The following is a 20555-nucleotide window of genomic DNA, read 5'->3' as shown; positions in this document are numbered from 1 at the left end:
GGCTGCCCTCTTATCCCTGTGAAACTGAGGCAGTGTTGGGAGAACACTTTATTTGTATGACCATAACTCTCCTGTTTCAGTCTGCTGCTGCTGCTGCTAAGTCACTTCAGTCGTGTCCGATTCTGTGTGACCCCATAGACGGCAGCCCACCAGGCACCCCCGTCCCTGGGATTCTCCAGGCAAGAACACTGGAGTGGGTTGCCATCTCCTTCTCCAATGCACGAAAGTGAAAAGTGAAAGTGAAGTTGCTCAGTCGTGTCTGACTCTTAGTGACCCCATGGACTGCAGCCTACCAGGCTCCTCTGTCCATAGGATTTTCCAAGCAAGAGTACTGGAGTGGGGTGCCATTGCCTTCTCCGAGAAGCCCAGTACAAGTATACCCTAATCCAAATGAACAAAGCTATAATGACATTCGAGGCAGCAGGAGTCATTCGGTGACCAGTGAATTTTGTTCATTCAAGAAGTGGTTATCATTAAGATACTCCGCAAGTAACAGAGTTCTAGGATTATACTGACTTAAACAACATGGAAGTTTATTTGTCTCTCACGCAGACATCCCAAGATACATAGATCAGGGCTGTTGAACATCAGCTCTGTTCCCCAAAATCCTAAAGGATCTAGGCTCCTTCTATTAATAGCTTTCTATGTCATCATCCTTACATTTTGGCCCCATCTGTATGGCCCACACTAGCTCCTGGAGCAGCTAGGAATAGCATTCCAGTCAGCAAGATTTTCAAAAGGTAAAAAAAAAAAATTTGGTGGTCTTTTAAGGAAGGATTCTAGAATCTGTCACATAACACTTTCACTTATGTGCCATTGTCTAGAATTTCAGCAAATGGCCATACATAGCTGCAAGGGAGTCTGAGAAACATGGTTAACTGAAAATTCGGATTTCTGTTATTATGGAATGAGGGAAAATGTGTATTGAGCAATGAGTAGGAATCCCTGCCAGAAGGACCACCCCAAAATACAAGTCATACCGCTAGGTGCTCACGTACGCAGCACAGAACCAAAAGTTGATCTAGTATCAGCCAGATCCAGATGCCAGTCCTGGCAGCATTACTTGATGAGCTCTGTGATCTCTGGACTATTTTCCATGCTATCAAGCACAGGTATAGGGACACTCTCTTTGTTCCTATAAGATGATATGAGGTGACCAGTGGTGCTTAGACTAGCACCTGGCACATAGTAGATGCTCAGCTAACATTTATTATTATTTTTATCATTCTGCTTGCATATGAGGCTGGCTTCGCTCCAGATTTTAAACTATTTAAACTTGGGTATAAAGCATCTATCTACAATGTGGGAGACCTGGGTTCGATCCCTGGGTCAGGAAATTCCCTGGAGAAGGAAATGGCAACCCACTGCAGTACTCTTGCCTAGAAAATCCCATGGATGGAGGAGCCAGGTGTCCATGGGGTCGAAAAGAGTCAGACACGACTGAGCGACTTCACTTTCACGTTTCACTTTCAAACTTGGATATAGAAAATATTAACAAAACTCCTGGTGGCCATGTTTCTTGAGCAATTTCATGCCCTATCTATTAACCAGTTGTATTAGAGCAAATGAATGGCTACCCAAGAGAATGACTTTATCCTCAGTTGTCCTTTCCTTTCTGCTTTTGTTAGATGATGTTGAACAAGACAAAAGCAATTAACAAGATTTTCAGCACCTTAAGAGATGACAATTAGGATCAGCAGAACTTAAAAAGGAGCCTAAAATAATAGAGGGAGGAGGTATATTTTTCATAATGCAAAGATCATTTGTTTTCACATAACTTTATTTACTAAGCCAAACAAAATAATGTTAGAAGCACTCTGGAAAAGGGTAAATAAAAATATATCTCTTTTGGTACTATCCATGCTGCTGTATCAAGTAAATGGATTAAGAGGTATACTAGGCTTTATTTTCTAGTGTTTCATATTCAGTGCCTCTTTGAGAATGCTCTAAGATGCTCTAGGCAGGATTACTGTGGTAGAATGATTTAGTGCTTGGACAGACCTGAGTTTGAATTCTGGCTTGGCCACTTAGTAGGTAAATGGTCTTGCTGCTGCTAAGTCGCTTCAGTCATGTCTGACTCTGTGTGACCCCAGAGATGACAGCCCACCAGGCTCCCCGTCCCTGGGATTCTCCAGGCAAGAACACTGGAGTGGGTTGCCATTTCCTTCTCCAATGCAGGAAAGTGAAAAGTGAAAAGTGAAAGTGAAGTCGCTCAGTTGTGTCTGACTCTTAGCGACCCCATGGACTGCAGCCTACCAGGCTCCTCCGTCCATGGGATTTTCCAGGCAAGAGTACTGGAGTGGGGTGCCATAAATGGTCTTGAGACAAATCAATAAACTTTTCTAACACTCACTATTTTCACTGGTAAGATGGGAAGAATAGAATTATTACAGAATTATTATCTTATAGAATTGTTTCAAGAATTAAATGATAAACCAGATGTCCCCAAGTTTTCTAGTCTACTTGGGTTACAGTTTTATCTAATATCTATACAAAATGTCTTGTGACCTCCTTTCCACATTCCGTGGGAAATCCATATATTGCCCAACCTCTGAGGATTTGTGGTGCCAAGCTTCTCCCAAGTCAGTTCACACCATAGTCTGTTTTCCAACTATTTCCCACGCCCAGTTCTCTCTCTTGACTTCTGAAACTGCAGTCTGCTGTCACCTGCCTCATATGCCCTAGCTCATCTGAAAGATAAACAAAAGCAGAAAAAAGCTGGAGACAGAACAGTCATGAGTGCCTGGAATTTTCCAGGAATAGTGGGTATGGGCAGAAATTGGGAAATCTGTCAGCTATGATAAAGGAAGACTTGATACAAAATGTTGCCTCTCTGGACAAAAGGAAAAAGGAGAGAAAGTAGTCAAAGATGATTGTAGGATTTCGGGTCTGGATAAGCAAGTGGATGATGGTGCAGACACGGGCAAGTCCAGAGGAATATTTGACTTGGGTTGACTTTTGTTAAGGCAAGGAATTTCACTTTGATTCTAGAGATACTGAATAATAATGGGGCATTCAGAAGATAATCCCCAGGCTCATGAGTGGTGGTAGTCCAAAGCTCAGAGAGGATAGTCCAGACGAACAGGTTTGGAAATTTCTTTGCACAGGTGACAGCTGAAGCCTGACCATCCCCCACCCCAATGTAAAAATATTGTTATTTTTTAAATAAAAAGAAAGAAAACTGCCATTTTGGAGTCTCAAATAAACTGAGCAGCTATCTGATTACATCACAAATAATCTCCGCCCCCCCCCAAATTCATTCCTTTAGCCCAGCAACTGAGTTTCAGTTCACTATTATTTTGTAACCAAAACTTTAAATCACATAATCATAACATAGTGTATTGGAATAAGCCTTAAAATATTCCTGGTCCACTGACCTCACTGACAGGAGATGGTGACCTACTAGAGAGTAAGGGTGACTTGTATATACTCATTCCAATTGAATGATACTCCCAGGTATTCATAACCTGCCAGAGGAGTTTCTGCTCTTCCTTTCCTATCTTTTCACCTACGGTTAAGCTACTGCAGATATGGTTTTAGACATTCTATCTGCATTTAAAATATTCCTTCCAACTAATGTACAAACAATTAGAGTGGAGCCACTGAGGCATAAGGAAAAACAAGGTGTATATTTTAGTCCCAAGCAGAGAGAACTGGCTGCATGACCTGAAGACAGTCATTGCAGCTTTTGAAGTCTCCTCATTTGAGCAGCAGGTGATTAGACTGGATTAGCTCTGAAATGTCTTGCGGCTCTGATGTTCCTTGATTCTTGGAGGTATCAACTGTCTCCAACTGGATGCACATCTTCCAGTCCCACACAAGATGGAGAGCAGACCCATCCCAGTATTTGGGGAGGCCCATCAGGACAAGAGCTGGCCTCTCTCTGTGGGGGCTGGAGAAGGGAAGCAGCTGAAGCAACACTATCAGTTTCCTTCCTATTCAGAAGAGAACAATTGAGCTCCTCCCGGGGGGAAGCCTTTCGGATTTTGACAGTGTGGGGTCTGTCTTATGACGGGAATGGAGGATTAGTGTAGAATGGGGTGCTTAGTGGCTGGGATTCTTAACACAGAATCAAAGATGGAAGGAAAGCCAAGAGGTCCTTAGGTCCAGTCCCCTGCTTCTATCTAAGCCTTCCAAGGCAGATGGTTGTCATCCTACATTTAAAGATCTCCAGGGCAGCTTCCCACAGCACACTGGGTCAGCGTGTTTCCCCCTTACAATCAAGAAATTCTTCCTGATGCTAAAGTAGAAACATTTTCAAAGCAGCACAAGTCTGTTTACCCCTGTCTAGTCCTCAGTGGAGATGAGAAGGAATACTCCATGTAATAACCCTTATTATACCTGCTGGTGAAGATTAAGTCACCTCTTAGTCTTTCCTTTTTGGGGCTGAATTTTCATTCTATTTTCCACCTAGTTAATCATTTTTTTTACTCCTATCTGGATCCTTTCCAGATTCTCCAAATGAGTCTTAAAATAGGAGAATGAAATCTGAGTTCCCACTCTAATTAAAACCTCAGCAATGCCAAGTTTTGTGGAAAGATTACTCTCCAGGATTTCATTTCATAATCTCGACATACGTCTACATTATATTACCATTTTGTTGCTGAACTTTCTCACTCAGAGTCCACAGGTATCTTGCCGTAGTACTTGTCTCTGCCAATTGAAGCCCATTTTTGTTCACTTTAAACATCTTCCTGTTTTTAATGACCACCCCCTTCTAAACTATTAAAGGTCACTTTAAATTGTAATCCTACCTCCTAATGCTTGAGAATCTTTCCCTGCCTTCGTGCAATCTGAAAAACATTCTAAGTATATTATTTCAGTCACTGAGAAAGGAATCTCAATTTACATCAATCCTATATGAATCTGAATATCACTCACTTCTCCCAATACCCACAAGCATGGTTTGAGCATGATAAGCAATGCAAACCACTTCTCTCCATCCATTTGACTCAACATCTTTTTGAGCCTTAATGAAAGGCACTAGGGATACAGCAGTGAACAAATCACAATTTCTCTATTCACTTAGTAGCATGCCATACCAGTGTATACCACCAAAATGTATTCATTAAGCTCGCACTGTTTGCAGGCCTGCAGTGGGTGTTGAGGCTACAGCAGTGAACAGAATATTATGGATCTTGCATTCCAGTGGGGGTGGGGAGGAAGGAGACAAGATACAAGTCAGGCAATAAATACACAGAACCCAATCAAATCTTGATAAATGTTCTGAAAGAAACAATGGAATGATAGATGTCCAGATGGTGGCTCTCTTCAGTGTGGTAGATTCCCCAAGGAGAAAGCTTCCCAAGGGGTGGGGGTGGCTCTGAACATCTTACAATTTAGCTGCTGCTGCTGCTAAGTCGCTTCAGTGGTGTTCAACTCTGTGTGACCCCATAGACGGCAGCCCACCAGGCTCCCCAGTCCCTGGGATTCTCCAGGCAAGAACACTGGAGTGGGTTGCCATTGCCTTCTCCAATGCATGAAAGTGAAAAGTGAAAGTGAAGTCACTCAGTCGTGTCCGACTCTTAGCAACCCCATGGACTGCAGCCTACCAGGCTCCTCCATCTATGGGATTTTCCAGGCAAGAGGACTGGAGTGGGGTGCCATTGCCTTCTCTGTTACAATTTAGCAGGGGTCTGCTATTCTGAACCAATCCCCCTTAGCAAACCAACCCTCTTTATAGTCTATTCTCCTAGACCTAGACTTCACTTTTGCTGGGATGTCGATGGCTGATAATGTATTGAAGTGAAGTGAAAGTCACTCAGTCATGTCCGACTCTTTGCAACCCCATGAGTATGGTCCATGGAATTCTCTAAGCCAGAATACTGGAGTGGATAGCCTTTCCCTTTTCCAGGGGATCTTCTCAACTCAGGGATCGAACCCAGGTCTCCTATATTACAGGCGGATTCTTTACCAGCTGAGCCACAAAGGAAGCCTGATAATGCATTATTCCTTAGTAAATTATTGACATTTCCAAAGGACTCTTTCATGTGCTTTAATCAAAAGAAGTGATAAATGGAAGGAATTTCAGGATACAGTTGCCTTAGTTCCCTAGGAATTTGATAGACATTTCTGGAAAATAGGAGTCCAAGGTCCATTAAATATAGGGAGAGTGGACTTCAGTACTATCAGATAGATTTTTTCACTATCGAATCTCTCACAAACTTGAACAGGCTGGTGAACTTTCAGACTCTCTAAAATGGGATAATACATATAGCTGTTTCCTAAGCTTTTTGCGTGGCTCTTTGGTGAACACTGGGCTGAAGAGGGGTCTTAGATCCTATGGTGTCTTTTGACATTGACTATAGCACTTGGTATATGCTGTGCAGGCCAGCTGGATGTTTGTGAAAGGTAAAATAGGAACACGACTGGCTTCTCTGCAAGCCTGGGCCTGTATTTCCCTACTTTCCTCAGATCATGGGACCTTCAGAGTGTCTGAATTTCCACTTTCCAGGAAAATCCACAAACACACATAATTACACACCATGTAGAGGATTGACAGGCTTCTTACCAAAACTCATCTCTGGACTAGAGGATTTCTAAGGACCTGTTTGGTGCTAAAGTTCTACTAAGTTTCTGCTCTCATGTTGACCTGTTGGTTCATGTTTCTTATTAACTTCTGAGTTTCTTGGGGTTACACCAACTGTTCTCCCTCTTCCCAAGCTCCTTCAGCCTTGATGGAATGCTCAGTACACAAAGGATGCTAATAAGTAACAGCCAGGGAGGGTGGGGAGACCCCTCAACACAGAAGTACCAGCCAACCCTGGGGATACCCAATTGGCTTCCCAATTAGTGAATGAGGTCATTTTCCCTCTGATGTTTTCCAGAAATAGATCTGTGAAGAAGGCGTGCACTGAAATGACCTCGCAAGGCAATGGGAAGGAAGTGACTAGAAAGGGAATCATTAAAAACCCAACTTCTTCTTTAAAGGGAAATGGAAACAGGGACCTGGAGGAAGGTTATAATTGCCAAGCCAGCAGTGGCCCCTGCTTTCCTCCCCCTGCTCCCGATATGGATTTCCTGCCTGCGGGGCAGCATTTGATTTAAAGCTATGGGAGCCTCACAGACGCTCTCATGAGAAGAGCTCGGCAAAGAAATAGAGCAGCGTTTGTCCTCTTCCTGCCACTTCTGCATGGAAGCAGTTGGATTAATTAACCCTGCTTCCTCAGCAGGGTTGATCCTGACACTTGCTCAAGAAATGCTGATGCGTATGTGGAGCCTGACTGACAAATAACAAATTATGATTTTTTCCTTTTTTGCAAAAATGGATGCCCTCTGGTAGATATAACCACCTGGTTCTGTATTTCCCTTGCACACTCCTTTGCCATGAGTTTTGAATGACCCGTGAAAAGAGGTTTTGATGATGTGGTCCTGAGAGTGTGCCAAAAATCCACCCCCCCTGTTTGGCTTCTCTGCAGTAGCCTGGGAGGTTAAAGGGTGAGGACATAGAAACGATAGATGTGGATCCTTGGGAAGTCTGTTGTCTAGAAATAAGTTTTACAATTGAGCAGACTGGCTTGAATACCCACCTGACAATTTGGAAGTGTAAAAATAAATTGAACCTGGTCCTTAGAAGAGGCAGCTTTCCATATCAGAGGACGTCCCTGTGTTTCCAGCTTTCCACATGGCCAGGGAATTTGTTTAGGTTCTAATTTCCCTCCCTGCAAACTGGCTTGTTGTCTTCAGGTGCTAGCAACAGTCAGAATGACACAGACCATGCAAATAAAAAAGGCAGGGAAGGGAAAAAGGTCAACATGTGTTTTTTGTTTCAGAGTAGTTTCTTACTTTGGAGGGTTATGATTTTTTTTTCTTCTTGCCGTAAAACTAGATCTGCTACTAGACTAACATATGGTTACCTTTATTGGCCAATTATCAAAAGAGGTAGGAAGTCTTTATGGAGTCTTGAAAGGGTAAGGGGTCCTTCTCTGGATGTCAGTCCTCATTGGCCCTTTCCTCCTAACCAGCGCTCCTCCACTTAGTCATATATGACATCCTTATGTTAGATGCCTGTATCCCACGGAGACCAGAAACACAAGGGCATCATCTGAAGACTTGGAAATGCAGGTTTTCAGGCACCAGCTCACACTTCCTGATACACAAACTGAAGGTGGCCCCCAACAGTGTTGTTTAACCAGAATTCTGGATGACACTGATAGATGCACAGCCTGAGAAGCACTGATACGTATCGCTGTGTAACCACCCACCGCGTGACGTCTGAGTCACCTTGGGCCCAGGTGGCTTCAAGAGTCCCCACAGGCATGTGAACCTGAAGTTGGTCTTTTCAGTGGGGATTAGGAGGCAGTTGTGTGGGTGGAGAATGTTTACCATTTGAAATGAAACAGAAAATAAAGACTAATGTATAGATTAAGTGCTAGTTTGTGACGCACAAAATAATCATTTTGCATTTTCAAAGAGGTTAGCGGGAATGAAACCCTCAGACAAGAGTTCTCTCGGGGGCTGGAAGGAAACTCGCTTGCTAGACTCAGACTCCAGCCACTCTGGGCAGTGGTCTTTGAACTGTTGAGGCCAGCATCTCTGCACTACAGCTTCCTTTCAGGTTGTCACAGGAATCAGGGTCATGGAGGGCATGGTGACCTGTGATCCCATTTTCATCGGTTTTGTTCGTGTCTTATCCTCAGGACTGAGAGCAGTGTCTAGAATATAGTAGATGTTCAATGAACATTTGTGATGGAATGATTATAAGCAAGAGAGGAATAACGTAGTAAAAGGAGGACAGATGTGGTCAAATCTGGAGTTAGATGGGCTGTCAGGGGTATTACTCCCTGAAAGCAGGTTGAGAGACTCCAGGCTGGGCAGGACAAGGTATTCCAGAGAGGACCTGAGTTCAGAAGGATCATGAGAGCAGAGACTTTGCTATTTAGACCACAAACTCCTCCTCTCCTTATGGGGGTGTGATGCTGTCAGCGGCTATGCTCCTGGGGATCCCCTCCCCCCACCCCAGAGAAGAAAACTCGTAAGTACTTGATGATTTTGAAAACTGAGAACCAAGGTCTCTTGTCATCAATTTCATTTTTCCCGGTATTTCTTCTACTTGGCAAACTTTTGGACGCACTAGGAAACTGCAATTCAATTACTGCACTAGTAATTGAAAACAGAAATTGGTTCTTTTATTCTAATTCACAGGATGCAGGTAAGATTCCTGTTTATGCTCCACCTTGATGGTTTCTTTTATAATCCTGGGGGAAAATCTGGATATAATTCTCTGCTTTGGTCCTTATAAGAAACTGTGGGCTTTCATCAAATCAGGATTTTCTGATATTATTTGGGAATTTATTCTTACAAATGATCTAGAAGTAGAAAGTTATATGCACAGAGACACTTATTGTTGCATTAGTTAAAATAGTAATAAAACTGGACATAGCCTAAATGTCTAACAACAGGAAAATGGTTTAAAAAATAAATGGTGGCAAATCTACTCAAGCAAATATTCTTCAGCTTTAAAATTATAATTATAAAGATTATATAACAGTATGAAAAATGCCTACAATATAATGTTAAGTGAAAAAACACAAAAATACTACCTTGAATTTAGGCTGTGACTGTACCTGTGTCAAACTGATGCATGCATCTGGGTGAGAACTAAAAAAAATTTTTTAATTATGATATTTGATTTGTTGGGATAGCAAGAGTCTGGTTAACAATTCTCTTTTCAATTTCTGCTAAAGTTGTTATGACTTTGTGCAATTCAAGGGGGTTGGAAATAAGATGGTCTGGCTGCATGACAGAGCTGACTGCCCCTTTTGAAAGTGGAAAGAATCGCAGTGTACTGGGTGAGATGTGAACACCCAGCCATGCCTTAAACTGCAGGGCTGCCCAGACTTTTTTCTCGAGGGTAAAAGCCATGCATGACATTCCTTCTGGCACTCTCTGGAATACCTGGGCTAAACCTCTGTCTGACACACTAGCTCTAACCCTGGAGTTGGTGGGCTAATTTAGATACCCTTCCCCATAGCCATCATGGATTTTAACATTATGTGCCTTTGAGGATCCCAGTAATGGTATCAGCTTCAGAATTTTTCCTCATCTGAGAATTCTCCCACTTTCAAGGCATCCCCAGTTGAGATGAACTGGCTCGGCAATCTACTAGTTATATAATTTGGGTCAAGTTACTTACCCTTGCTAAATCTCCATTTCCTCATCTGTAAATGGATACAGTAATAATGCCTACTCCATGCAGATGCTGTAAATGAAATAAGACAAGAAAAGTAACATTTACTATACAATTTTAATAGAAAGCATTCAACAAAGGGAAATTGTTGGTAATATATTATTGCAAAGGCATCCATCTGTTCTAAATGTGAAATAAATAAGTTTAAACATAAAATGGACAGAAGAATGAAATGCCCCTTTCAATCTCCAGAGAAACTTGCATTTAATGGAAAAGGTTCAAACCTCATTTTATTATACCTTTAGGTCTTAATATAGATAGCTCCTTCTTTCTCACTAGCTAATCAATAGCTTCTAGGTTTTAGTGTTCCCAAGTGTTCTTGCACATGAAGATATTGTCTGCACCACTGTGTTTAAATCAAGGAAAGGAAGCTTAACTGAGCATCAAACCAGGTAGTATGGTCTGCCTAGTAACTCTGACACTTGAAGAAATGCATCATTTCAGGCTAGATAGAAGGCTAGAAGAAAGAACCACAGGTGGTGATGCCACAGATGACTAACCCAGATGGGGGAGATGAGAAGGCTGGAAAGCCAAGAGCCACAGCCAAGGACAAGAGAGGAATTTGGTTTGAAAGGAGAGTGTTAAGACATCAACAGCCTGGAAGAAGAAGTCCAGGGTGATTTGTGGCCTCTTGAGTACCAGGAAAAAAGATGTGGCAAAAGAAGGCACAGATGTTCTGAAGAATGCAAGGAATTTATGATGGTTCATAGTCTGACCGCGGGAAATGCCTGTAGAGGGCAGATCTCAGTGGGCCGCGGGAGCACTGGTTCATTGAGAAGATACAGGAAGACTAGGACTTCACAAACACCTTTCTCAAAGTATCATCCTGAACCAGGAGCAAAGGAGGAGGAAGAGGAAGACAAGAACTTGCTTGAGAAGAAAAATTAACAAATTTAGTAAGTCTTTAGAAGTAGATTAAAATATTTCTAGAGCAACAGCCCTCTTTTTCCTGTCACTCTTTCTTGTGAAAATCATTATCGAAGACTTGGACTGATATCTCAACAATGAGGATGTTTGTAATGCTCTCTACATTCTCTTATCAGAATTCCTGCTGCTCAGAGTCAAAACGCTTCACTTCTCCTCCCATCCCTATTACACAGAAGGTGCTGCAAGACCTTGACAATCATTTCTTCTCATCAACCTAAAGGTTTATACATGCAGTTATACAATATTATACAATTAATGTTATACAAATAGGTATTTAATTGACATTGTGGTGATTATGGAGACCATACCCATTAAGAGGTCACTGGATTTTATATTCTCCTTTCTCAGACATGTGGGAGGCTAGTTATAGGATTATAAGGAAGCAAGTACTTGCTTGAAGGCTGGAAAGAGAGAATAGAGGCTGCTCTGTTGGACAGCTATGCATTTTGCTCCTGAACTTGGGCCCTGACTTTCTAATAGAGTTAGGTCAGAGCTAATCATGGTGGCTCAGTGGTAAAGAATCTGCCTGCCAATGCAGGAGACACAGGTTTGATTCTTGGGTTGAGAAGATCCTCTGGAGAAGGAAATGGCACCCCCACTCTAGTATTCTTTCTTGGGAGGTCCCATGGCCAGAGGAGCCTGGCGGACTACAGTCTGGGGTTGCAAAAAAGTCGGACATAACTTAGCGACTAAACAACAACAATCATGCCAAATATTAGCATCAGCAGTGCCTTCATGCAGGCTTCCCAAATCCAGACCTGAGCCAAAGCGAGCAGACAGAAGGCAAGTGTTGAGGGAAATAAAATATCCCACAAGCAGTTATCCTGGCCCAGTGTCCCTGCATGAAGGAGCCTCTGCAGCTGTAGGACACATCAGGCCTCATGTTGCTTGCTTCTAATGAGGCCAACTAATTCTGCAACCACGGACAGGTTTTGTGATAAATTGGGAAATGACTTCTGGGGCAATTGTCTCCAGTTCTCAGAAAGAAAATTCACAGAAGTGAGTGACTGGCTCAAAGGCCAAGAGGCCATTGCCTCTGAGTAGGGTCCCAGAGTAGAGTAATGTGGTCATTCACAAGTGTGTTTGAGTATGTGAGAAAAAATAAAAATGAAAAAGTTTGGTTTCTCCAGCCAAAATTACAAGCTGAAAATGTTTTCCGTTAGTAAAATAAATAAGAGAAGCAGAGATTTTTCTTGATTGATAATAATATTTACTAAAAGCATTGAATGAGGTTTGGAGATAACAGACATGATATTGATCCCAGAAGAAGTAAAGAAGAATCCTTTTAGCTTGGAGATGAGCCGCAACCTAGCCACACCTCTCTCTTTATTCATACTTCACTTGTTCAATTCAGAAAAATAATATTTGGGGGTAGGGAAGGAGATTGGGAGGAGTGGGGTGGCTAAAACTGAGTTCTTTGATTGTCAGATGACTAAGATACTTCTTAGTTGACCTTGAAGTCAACGTCAAGGACAGCTATCATATCCAAAGATATATGAACTTCTAAAATACAATAATTTGAGGAAAACTGTTGAAGTCTTAGTCATGTTTAAGCAAGTAAACATTAAGGAGGAGGGAAGAAAATTATGAGAGCAAAATTCTATAGAAAAAAAAAAGAAATACAGAATGGTAGGATGAGTCCAGATTTTAGCTGAAAGTTTCTGAGATAACATAGACAGAAAGAAAGTGGAAGTGAAAATCACTCAGTCATGTCCAACTCTTTGTGAACCCATGGACTGTACAATCCATGGAGTTCTCCAGGACAGAATACTGGAGTGGGTAGTCTTTCCCTTCTGCAAGGGATCTTCCCAACTGAGGGATCTAACCCAGGTCTCCCTCACTGCACACAGATTCATTACTGGCTGAGTCATCAAGGAAGCCCAAGAATACTGGAGTGAGTAGTCTATCCCTTCTCTAGAGGATCTTCCTGACCCAGAATCTAACCTAGGTCTCCTGCACTGCAAGCAGATTCTTTACCAGCTGAGCTACTAGGGAAGCCCCTAGATAATATAATCACTCTCCAAAGGAAACATTCAGCCTCAGTCTGCATACTTGCTTGATATTCTGATGAATCATATTAATGCTATCACTTGCTTGAGAACTCCCTGTACAGGTTTCAAAATTTTAACAACCTCAGCATTAGTTTATTTTATAAAAAAAAAGTCTAGCACTTGTAAAAGCATGCTTATAATGCTCCTCTTTTTATTTTGTCCTCTGGGCAGATGTTGGATACCAATGACAGAGATGATGACCTGTCTGGATGCCCATTCATGTTACCAGATAAAATAACATGCAATTGTAGATGGAATTTTCTGGGGACTCTGCACCTGTCCCCCCAGGAAGGAATTGAATATCACACAGAGGATTCATATACCATAGACAGACACTCAGGAAGCCAGTGAAATAAAGTGTTACCCATACTGAATACTAGGAAGTTCAGTGCTCTGGTCAACAATATGAACAACCCTTCTAGGACTTATCACTTACCTTTAGAAGATACAGCTTTGTGAAATGTTAAACGACCATGTCCAGTGATTTCTAGAAAGACTATTCTCATACTCATTCTGATTTCCAAGTGCCCACACAAGAGAGGCCACTTCCTCATGCCTCAAAACCTTTAGGATCTCAGTTTTTGAGATGGAAACTGTTTCTGTTTAAACAGCTCCAGCAGATGACTCTCTGACCTTTCTCAGCCTCCTAATTCATACGTGTATCGTGACTTTGATCTGGCTTCTGCAGTCCCCCTACATGGTCTTGTCGCCTTCCCTTACTCAAACGCACCTCTATATTGAACATTTCCTCTGCTTTCCTCCATCATACTCAATGCTGATCTCTACTTTTCTTAAATTAATCTGAAATATCAATCTTGTTTTAGTCTAAAATTAAACCTGACAAAGAGGAAAGTCCTAGTTCTTTCATCAAACTTTTCTTCAGTAGATTCTTCTCTATCATTAAGGAAAAGCAGGCTTCCCTCATAGCTCAGTTGGTAAAGAATCTGCCTGCAATACAGGTGACCCTGGTTCGATTCCCTGGGTTGGGAAGATCTGCTGGAAAAGGGATAGGCTACCCACTCCAGTACTCTGGCCTGGAGAATTCCATGGACTGGGCTTGTAAAGAGTTGGACACAACTGAATGACTTTCACTTTCAGGGAAAAACACTTATGCGCCATATATGCATTGTTGATTAAAAAGTGGGCCCCAGGGTCATCTAGATAATCCTTAGAGTCACATTGTTAGGAGTGCTTGATGTTACCCAGTACTTTGTCTACGTGAGAAAACAGAATCTCAGAGAATCTGTGTGACTTGTGAGTTTGCACAAAAAATCTGCGGCTGGAAGCCAATGTTGTTTTCAGTATACCATATTGCCTGCTTTCTTATTTCCTCTCTGCATATGGCACAGTGCTAGGTGCTATAGAAACACTCCCCAGGACTTTTCAATTCAGGAACAACGCTGTTGACACACCAGCATGAAAGGGACATCACATACAACCCAACTGGCACTGAAGTGCACACAGTGCAGTTATTTATATCCTGTAATGCTCTAACCATCTCTCCCTCCCTCTCTCCCTCCCTGCTTCTCTCCTGTGTTCAACCTGTCGCTGACTCTGGCTGTTGCTTCTCTGCAGTGATGCCAAGGGCTGTCTCTGCTGCTGTGGAGGCTATTTTCCAACAGCTCACTCCCTGATGCAGGCCCGGATGCCTCTCCCCACAGGGCCTCCACCTCCCAACACTCTCCCTCAGACACGCCAGACTGCCCTGGCAGCCGTCACCCCTTCACCTGCCATGCTGACCGTGTCACACCCACCCCTGGGAAAATCTCCAGATGTACCCTGTGCAAAACACAGAGGCCTGAGCGAGGAGACGGATGGGGAGTAGGGCCCCTGAGAACACAGGGCAGGTGCCAAACTGAAAAGAAAAGAGAAATGATAGACTTTAGAGTGAAACTAAAAATAAAGAGAATGTGTTTTAATACCCCTTTGGCTGATTCACCTTCCTGTGGCACGAGAAAGAGGGGCGTCGCCCTCTACTCATGAAAGCCTTATGTTTTGCCTGCGAGGCCTCTCTTCCCACATCTGAAAGGGTAAACTGACCGTAAGTTGTAAGTATGGGAGATAACGTGGTGGTGGCACGGCTACAATCTCTACCTTGGAGCCAGATTCATCTTACAATTTCCGTCACAGTCTTTCTCAAAAAAGTGAGATAACTCAGGTCCATATATGTGATTCCTCAACATCCCTTCTTATTCTTTCTCTTGTTTGGTCTGTTTTCATCTCATTCAGGCATGGGTCCAAGGTGGAGTAGAGATTAAGTGGGATTGGTGACATTGTATGCTTGCTGGCTGCTTATTTCCAAAGCATGGTTGGCAGGAAAGGGAGCCTTAGATTTCAGTCATTTCAGAGAGGGAACTAAACTCTAATTCTTACCCTACTGTGAACTCAGAATAACATGAGCTTTGGCTCTAAAGTGCACCAGTGAGAAAAAGCATGTCAGTGATTGTCGATAGCAGAAGATGAGAAGATATAGAGGAAGAAGAGAAAAGAAAGAAGGGAGGAATACATACATTGGTTGAAAGTGTTGGGGGGACTTCCCTGGTGGTCCAGTAGCTAAGACTCCCCAATGCAGGGAAGCCTGGATTCAATCTCTGGTCAGGAAATTAGATCCCACATGCCACAACTAAGACCCAGCCCAGCCGAATAAGTAAATTTGTAAAGGTTAAAAAAAAAAAAAAAAGAAAGTGATTGGGGAACTACTTCTGACCATATATTTTGTCTACACCTATCCCATGCCTTGCAGCATTGTTTTGAAATAAGTAAATAGTTACAAATGCTGAAAAACCAATTATTTTAGTGAGTGGATTATTTGGGAGAAATCAAAGGTAACAAGAGTTCAAGATAAGCCCATATAACTTGTTTGACTCAGTTGGAAGATTTGTTCTTGTAAAGTGCCTATTCCAGATTAAAACTATTCACTTTAATGGAGAACAGTCCTATCTTATCTGGAAAAGCCATCTCTTCACAAAACTTTGGAAAGACACATTTTTAAGAGGAAGAAAGGGGGAGCATACCTGCCCAGCTAGCCCTGTTGACCAACTCAACTCCATAACAATAGTAATTATAACAGCTAACATTTATGAGAATTCCCTGGTCATCCAGTGGTTAAGATTCTGCACTTTCAGTGCAAAGCGTGCAAGTTCAATCCCTGATTTCACATGCTGTGTCGTGTGGCCATAAATAAATAAACACAAATCAAAAAAACAATTGCTCTGGCTCAGTTCCTCATTAAAAAAAAAGGAACTAATGGAGTTTATTAGACATTGTACAAAACATTTTATATACATTCTCATTTAGCTTTCATAACAGTCTACCTAGACATTATAGATTACATACATTCTCATTTAACCTTCATAGCTGTCTTTTTTACATAAGAAGATCTGAGTCTTAGAAGATTTGGTGCCTTGCCCAAGGTGAATGATGAATAAGTGGCAGATTCCAGATTTGTCTGACTCCAAAACCTGTGTTTTAGCCACATGTTGCCTCCTTCACTGGTATGACAGATGTCACAGGCAGATCATACTCAAATCCTGCAGTATGTCCTAAATAATGAAAACTATGTAACTGGAAAATGGTAGCTAATTTATATAGCAGGCCCAACTGAAATAATTCAAACATAAAAATGACCTCCTGGCATTTGATTATCTTTTACCTTAGACATTGATAAACCAAACCATTCCCTTAGGACAACATTTCTGTCCAGCAAAGCATTTCTCTTGCCAAAGTATAATTTTGCTGGCTACATCTGTCTCCTCCAAACCCTGGAATCAAACCTAAACTAGTAAATTCTGCTGACCTGGCAAGACGCTCGCCCTCCAGGGCATTGTCTCAGGCTAAAGTAATACATCACGTTGCTTCCCATTCTGTCGGCCCATTTCTCCAAAGAGCCCTAAAACAGTAATGTTTCTTCTTTGAATCTCTAGTTTTCTTGCCCGTAGGCCTTACGCTTTAGCTCCCTGGCCTTTGGGACACAGGCAGACTGAACAACAATAGTTTCACACCTGCCCTTGAGTTGGGGCTTCCAAAAGAAAAGCAGATTTGGAGAAAGGAGCAGCCTCACCAAGCTCTGCTTCATTCCTTTCCTGCCCAGAGATACACAAACATTGACTTGATTGGGTAATGGAAGACTTTGGTCTTTGGGGTTATGGGGATTTAGTAGCTGGGAACGAGTTGCTGAGTTGTGGGGGTGGTGGCAGGTTGAACAGGGCCACAATTCCTAGAAAAGATGATCTCGTCCAATTGAGAAGTAGTGGGACCAGCAAACACTGGCAATTAAAAATTAACACAGGCCAAAGTGAAATCAATGACGAAATCTGATAGGTTTTCAAGAAAAGTTTATGACATGCCGTTCATAGAAAAGAGGACATTTTCTCAGTGTTCACTTTTATAAATGCCAAAGGCCAGACCTACTTGGAAAGACCTGCAGAAATGGCAGAAATATACAGAGTCCACAAGCAACATATTAGGCAGGCAATAGGTATACATTTTGAAAAATTTCTTCAAAAACAATCTTAATTTTAAAATGTTTGACAGTAGTCTTGATACTGACAGGTAGTTAATTCCCCAATATGTGTTTGAGTATGTATGTGTATGTTGCTGCTGCTGGTAAGTTGCTCCAGTCGTGTCCGACTCTGTGCGACCCCATAGATGGCAGCCCACCAGGCACCCCTGTCCCTGGGATTCTCTAGGCAGAGCACTGGAGTGGGTTGCCAGTTCCTTCTCCAATGCATGAAGTGAAAAGTGAAAGGGAAGTCGCTCAGTCATGTCCGACTCCTAGCAACCCCATAGATGGCAGCCCACCAGGCTCCCCAGTCCCTGGGATTCTCCAGGCAAGAACACTGGAGTGGGTTGCCATTTCCTTCTCCAATGCATGAAAGTTGTGTGTGTATAGACCCTTGCTATTCTAAATGCATTATGATGTGGATAGTCTTAACAGCACTGAAGGCATCTTTCCATATCTTTACTAAGTGCATGACCACATATATCTCAATGTTTGTTTCAAGTCAAGTGTAATTTCTATAGAATTTTTAAAGGCAAATATTGACTCATCAAAAGGCTTTAATTTAAATGCAAATCCTATGAACTCAGGAAATACTGACCATTCAATGTATTTCAATCGGGATCTAGGTAATGGCCCTATCACAATTTTCCTTACATTAGGAATTCATGAAAGGAGTTGTTTTCCCACATAAAGCCATAAAACAGGAAAGACTGAGAAGTCAATCTCATGTTTCCACACATGCAAATAGCAGTTAAAATGCTAACATGGAGATAAATTTAAGATTACTCACATTTTACCCAACTTTCCAACTAGCACCCCAAGTAGAATTATGTCAACTGGATGAATTTTTATTAGATAAGGTGGTTCCATGGAGCATTGCTGCCTAAGAAACTAATCATTCTGTGTTATTCTAAATTGTATAAATTTAGAATTTTCTAAGTTTTCAAAACATCTAGAGGTTTTGGATAGATAGTTGGTGTAGGAAACCTGTCTGACTTCTACACATATTAACTGTAGTATTTGATTGTGTGATCAAAGTTAAATGCAATTTTGTTTTTTATTAGTTAATAATCCATGTGTGTTTTCTACCAGACACATAAAGGTGAATTTTCTAGGAATAGCCCTGAAAATACAACTTGTATTACTTCTTTCTTTAAAAAAATTTTTGGAGTATAGTTGCTATACAGTGTTGTGTTATTTTCTGCTGTAGAGCAAAGTGAATCACCTATGTCTTATACATAAATCCCCTCTTTTTTGGCTTTTCTTCCCATTTAGGTCACCACAGAGCACTGAGTGGAGTTCTCTGTGCTATGTAGTAGGTTCTCATTAGTTATCTGTCTTCTACATAGTATCGGTCATGTATATATCTTAATTCCAATCTCCTAATTCATCCCACCCCGACTTTCTCCCTTGGTATACATATGTTTGGAGAAGGCAATGGCACCCCACTCCAGTACTCTTGCCTGGAAAATCCCATGGACAGACGAGCCTGGTAGTCTGCAGTCCATGGGGTTGCTATGAGTCGAACACGACTGAGCGACTTCACTTTCACTTTTCACTCTCATGCATTGGAGAAGGAAATGGCAACCCACTCCAGTGTTCTTGCCTGGAGAATCCCAGGGACGGGGGAGCCTGGTGGGCTGCTGTCTATGGGGTCGCACAGAGTTGGACACGACTGAAGTGACTTAGCAGCAGCAGCAGCATACATACGTTTGTCCTCTATGTCTGTCTCTATTTCTGCCTTGTAACTAAGATCATCTATGCCAATTTTTTTCAGATTCCACATATATGCATTAATATACAATATCTGATTTTCTGATTTGCTTCACTCTGTATGTGAACTGCCTTACTTTTTTTCCTGTTTTCAAAATACAATCAACTTTTCAACTTCCCTCTTTTAGCAGTTTCTAGAGAATAGTTTTAGTCCTTGGAACTCAAAGAGTAACAAGTGTATGTCTTCAGAATTGAATATCTCCCTATTCGGAAAATGTTTGCTTTTTTCATTATTTAAATACTGATTCTTCAAATCAGTGTCTCTTCTTTCCAATGACATAGTTAAAATAATTAAAGGAAAGCTTTCTCAATAACCAAGAGGGGAAGTTTTAAAGGAAATTAAAGTTGAGTACGATGTCCCAACTACAGTCTCAGAAAGCTATAAGAAACACCAATTTATGTAGCACCAATAAAGGCAGTACTGTTTGTTTTTTTTTTTAACCAATGATGAATGACCAGAGTTCTTTGTTCCAGAAGTGATGACCCCAGTTTAATCTCAGTATTACCCCTTCTCCTTCCGAGATGGAGGGAAGCATCTTGCATCCATGACTAAATGTGACACTCAGCTAATTGGGAGGGTTTTGATGATGCCGCAATTCTGCCCCAAGCCCTTATAACTAGCAAGTTTGCCCTGAAGATTATTGAATTACTCCACTGACCATGCATTATTTAAAAGGAAGTGCTATAATTATAGGAGCCAGCTGTTTAATCATTGGAATTCTGTCTGTTGGCCAACTTTCAAGATAGAGTAGAGCGCTGTGATGGTACTTTGTGTCAGTTTATGGAGGACTCAGGCCTAGTTAGGTGGTAGCCAACTTGTCTGCTAAGCAGCCTTTGGTCTGCATGCTCTGAAGCAAATCTACTGAAAAATAAATACATAAATATATAGACTTCCAAAGTCAATACTTCATCATCAAGGAAAATTCTGTGAAATTCTATACGTACTTGTTCACTCTAACAGTTGAGGAAGTATATGGACCTTTCATAATGTTGGCATAACAGAACTCTGGGAGTATACTTAGTTGTAGAAAATATTTATTATCCCAGTCACCTGTCTTTTGTTACAGTATTGAGTACAGAAAAATGGTTTGAGCATCTTCAGGAACTCAAGTGA

At 41.8% G+C, this 20555-nt stretch overlaps 1 protein-coding gene and 1 long non-coding RNA gene across 12 annotated transcripts in view; one reads left to right on the top strand and one right to left on the bottom strand.

Annotated features, from left to right (window-relative positions):
* Positions 1-20555, bottom strand: part of LOC112446717 (uncharacterized) — a 67334-nt gene that overhangs the window by 8754 nt on the left and 38025 nt on the right. Inside the window, exons 4-5 of one of the 2 annotated variants that reach the window (XR_009494560.1) lie at positions 10136-10201; positions 7530-7689 (exon numbers count right to left, since the gene is read on the bottom strand). This is a non-coding gene — a long non-coding RNA (uncharacterized lncRNA). Of the gene's footprint in view, positions 1-7529; positions 7690-10135; positions 10202-16378; positions 16710-20555 lie in introns of those variants that run through there. The other variant, XR_003034780.2, reaches the window with a different exon arrangement.
* Positions 1-20555, top strand: part of IGF1 (insulin like growth factor 1) — a 78038-nt gene that overhangs the window by 31820 nt on the left and 25663 nt on the right. The window lies entirely within an intron of this gene.

This window comes from Bos taurus, chromosome 5 (assembly GCF_002263795.3).
Source record: "Bos taurus isolate L1 Dominette 01449 registration number 42190680 breed Hereford chromosome 5, ARS-UCD2.0, whole genome shotgun sequence".
NCBI lineage: Eukaryota > Metazoa > Chordata > Mammalia > Artiodactyla > Bovidae > Bos > Bos taurus.
The sequence above is the reverse complement of the archived record's forward strand: the minus strand, read 5'-3'. Positions and strand labels throughout refer to the sequence as shown.